This window comes from Castor canadensis, chromosome 2, assembly GCF_047511655.1.
Source record: "Castor canadensis chromosome 2, mCasCan1.hap1v2, whole genome shotgun sequence".
NCBI classification, from domain to species: Eukaryota; Metazoa; Chordata; class Mammalia; order Rodentia; family Castoridae; genus Castor; species Castor canadensis.
The window spans coordinates 79202799-79207119 of NC_133387.1; the positions used below are offsets into that span (position 1 = coordinate 79202799).

At 38.8% G+C, this 4321-nt stretch overlaps 1 pseudogene; it reads left to right on the forward strand.

Annotated features, from left to right (window-relative positions):
* LOC109679759 (large ribosomal subunit protein uL16-like) lies at window positions 1-641 on the forward strand (annotated as a pseudogene).
* Window positions 642-4321: the final 3680 nt, after the last annotated feature.

The window sequence follows — 4321 nt, forward strand, 5'->3', positions numbered from 1 at the left end:
ATGGCTCGTGGCCCTGCTCGGTGTTACCGATATTGTAAGAACAAGCTGTACCCCAAATCTCACTTTTGCCAAGGTGTGCCTGATGCCAAGATCCGCATCTTTGACCTGGGGCAGAAGAAGGCCAAAGTGGACGAATTCCAACTTTGTGGACAGGTGTCTGATGAATATGAGCGACTCTCCTCCGAAGCCCTGGAGGCTGCCCGTATTTGTGTCAACAAGTATATGGAAAAAAGTTGTGGTAAACATGGCTTTCATAGTCCAGTTCGGCTCCAAATTTCCAGGTCATTCTCCATCAACAAGATGTTTGTCCTGTGCCGGGCTGACAGGCTCCAGACAGGTATGTGGGGTGCCTTTGGGAAGCCCCAGGGCACAGTGGCCAGGGTTCACGTTGGCCAGGTAATCGTGTCCATCTGCACCAATCTGCAGAATAAGGAACAGGTGATTGAGGCCCTATGCAGGGCCAAGTTCAAGTTCCTTGGCCGCCGGAAGATCTACGTCTCAAAGACGGGGGGTTTACCAAGTTTAATGCAGATGAATTTGAAGACATGGTAGCTGAGAAGCGGTTCATCCCTGATGGCTGCGGGGTCTAATATATCCCTAATCGTGGTCCCCTGGATAAGTGGCAAGCCCTGCACTCGTGAGGGCTCCCACTGTGCTGTAACCTCTTTAATCACCTTAATCATGCACAACAATAAATCATCCTGACCACTTAAAAAAAACAACAAAAAAAAAACCAAGCAAAAAGGGTTGGGAGTGTGGCTCAAGTGGTAGAGTGACTACCTAGCAAGTGCAAGGCCCTGAGTTCAAACCCCCATATCACCAAAACGGTACATATATATGTGTATATACAGAGAGAGATATAAATAAATACATATATATAATATACATATATATTACATATATAAGAATATATGGAAGAATATGTTGTATGCATATATAGATACAAAAAATATACTTTTGTGATACACATATGTACATGTATGTGTGTGTGTGTATATATATATATACACATGAACTCCTTTTTGCAAAACTTTCTTTTTTTTTTATTATTCATATGTGCATACAAAGCTTGGGTCATATCTCCCCCCTTCCCTCACCCCCTCCCTTACCACCCACTCCGCCCCTCCCTCTCCCCTTACCCCTTCAATACCCAGCAGAAACTATTTTGCCCTTATTTCTAATTTTATTGTAGAGAGAGTATAAGCCATAATAGGAAGGAACAAGGGATTTTGCTGGTTGAGATAAGGATAGCTATACAGGGAGTTGACTCACATTAATTTCCTGTGTGTGTGTGTTACCTTCTAGGTTAATTTTTTTTGATCTAACCTTTTCTCTAGTTCCTGGTCCCCTTTTCCTATTGGCCTCAGTTGCTTTTAAGGTATCTGCTTTAGTTTCTCTGCGTTAAGGGCAACAAATGCTAGCTAATTTTTTAGGTGTCTTACCTATCCTCACCCCTCCCTTGTGTGCTAAAGCTTTTATTATGTACTCAAAGTCCAATCCCCTTGATGTGTTTGCCCTTGACCTAATGTCCACATATGAGGGAGAACATACGATTTTTGGTCTTTTGGGCCAGGCTAACCTCACTCAAATGATGTTCTCCAATTCCATCCATTTACCAGCGAAAGATAACATTTCGTTCTTCTTCATGGCTGCATAAAACTCCATTGTGTATAGATACCACATTTTCTTAATCCATTCGTCAGTGGTGGGGCATCTTGGCTGTTTCCATAACTTGGCTATTGTGAATAGTGCTGCAATGAACATGGGTGTGCAGGTGCCTCTGGAGTAACCTGTGTCACAGTCTTTTGGGTATATCCCCAAGAGTGGTATTGCTGGATCAAATGGTAGATCAATGTCTAGCTTTTTAAGTAGCCTCCAAATTTTTGTACTACTTGTTGTACTAGTTTACATTCCCACCAGCAGTGTAAGAGGGTTCCTTTTTCTCCACATCTTCACCAACACCTGTTGTTGGTGGTGTTGCTAATGATGGCTATTCTAACAGGGGTGAGGTGGAATCTTAGTGTGGTTTTAATTTGCATTTCCTTTATTGCTAGAGATGGTGAGCATTTTTTCATGTTTTTTGGCCATTTGAATTTCTTCTTTTGAGAAAGTTCTGTTTAGTTCACTTGCCCATTTCTTTATTGGTTCATTAGTTTTGGGAGAATTTAGTTTTTTAAGTTCCCTATATATTCTGGTTACCAGTCCTTTGTCTGATATATAGCTGGCAAATATTTTCTCCCACTCTGTGGGTGTTCTCTTCAGTTTAGAGGCCATTTCTTTTGATGAGCAGAAGCTTTTTAGTTTTATGAGGTCCCATTTATCTATGCTATCTCTTAGTTGCTGTGCTGCTGGGGTTTCCTTGAGAAAGTTCTTACCTATACCTACTAACTCCAGAGTATTTCCTACTCTTTCCTGTATCAACTTTAGAGTTTGTGGTCTGATATTAAGATCCTTGATCCATTTTGAGTTAATCTTGGTATAGGGTGATATACATGGATCTAGTTTCAGTTTTTTTCAGACTGCTAACCAGTTTTCCCAGCAGTTTTTGTTGAAGAGGCTGCTATTTCTCCATCGTATATTTTTAGCTCCTTTGTCAAAGACAAGCTGGTTATAGTTGTGTGGCTTCATATCTGGGTCCTCTATTCTGTTCCACTGGTCTTCATGTCTGTTTCTGTGCCAGTACCATGCTGTTTTTATTGTTATTGCTTTGTAATATAGTTTGAAGTCAGGTATTGTGATACCTCCAACATTGTTCTTTTGACTGAGTATTGCCTTGGCTATTCGTGGCCTCTTGTGTTTCCATATAAATTTAACAGTAGATTTTTCAATCTCTTTAATGAGTGTCATTGGAATTTTGATGGGAATTGCATTAAACATGTAGATTACTTTTGGGAGTATAGACATTTTTACTATGTTGATTGTACCAATCCATGAGCATGGGAGATCTCTCCACTTTCTAGAGTCTTCCTCAATCTCTTTCTTCAGAAGTGTATAGTTTTCCTTGTAGAGGTCTTTCACATCTTTTGTTAGGTTTACACCTAGGTATTTGAATTTTTTTTTAGGCTATTGTAAATGGAATTGTTTTCATACATTCTTTTTCAGTTTGCTCATTGTTAGTGTATAGAAATGCTAATGATTTTTCTATATTGATTTTATATCCTGCTACCTTGCTATAGCTATTGATGATGTCTAGAAGCTTCTGAGTAGAGTTTTTTGGGTCTTTAAGGTATAGGATCATGTTGTCTCAAATAGGGATATTTTGACTGTTTCTTTACTTATTTGTATTCCTTTTATTCCTTCTTCTTGCCTAATTGCTCTGGCTAGGAATTCCAGTACTATGTTGAATAGGAGTGGAGATGGTGGGCATCCTTGTCTGGTTCCTGATTTTAGAGGGAATGGTTTCAATTTTTCTCCATTAAGTATAATGCTGGCTGTAGGTTTGTCATATATAGCTTTTATAATGTTGAGGTATTTTCCTTCTATTCCTAGTTTTCCTAGAGCTTTTATCATGAAATGGTGTTGGATCTTATCCAAGGCTTTTTCTGCATCTATTGAGATGATCAAGTGTTTTTTGTCTTTGCTTCTGTTAATGTGGTTTATTATGTTTATCGATTTTCATATGTTGAACCACTCCTGCATCCCTGGGATGAAGCCTACTTGGTTGTGGTGAATAATCTTTTTGATGTGTTGTTGAATTCGGTTTGCCATTAATTTGTTGAGGATTTTTGCATCAATGTTCATTAAGGAGATTGGCCTATAGTTCTCCTTTTTGGAGGTGTCTTTGCCTGGTTTTGGGATAAGTGTAATACTGGCTTCATAAAATGTGTTTGGCAGTTTTCCTTCCCTTTCTATTTCGTGGAACAGTTTAAGGAGGGTTGGTATCAGTTCTTCTTTAAAGGTCTGATAGAATTCAGCAGAGAATCCATCATGTCCTGGACTTTTCTTTTTGGGGAGACTCTTGATTGCTGCTTCAATTTCATTTTGTGTTATAGATCTATTCAGGTGATTAATTTCCTCTTGGTTCAGTTTTGGATGGTCATTTGTATCTAGAAATCTGTCCATTTCTTTAGGATTTTCAAATTTATTTGAATATAGGTTCCCAAAGTAATCTCTGATGATTTCCTGGACTTCCATGGTGTTGTTTGTTGTTATCTCTACTTTTGCATTCCTAATTCTACTAATTTGGGTTTTTTCTCTCCTCATTTTAGTCAGGTTTGCCAGGGGTCTATCGATCTTGTTTATTTTTTCAAAGAACCAACTTTTTGTTTCATTAATTCTTTGTATGGTTTTTTTGGTTTCTATTTCGTTGATTTCAGCTGTT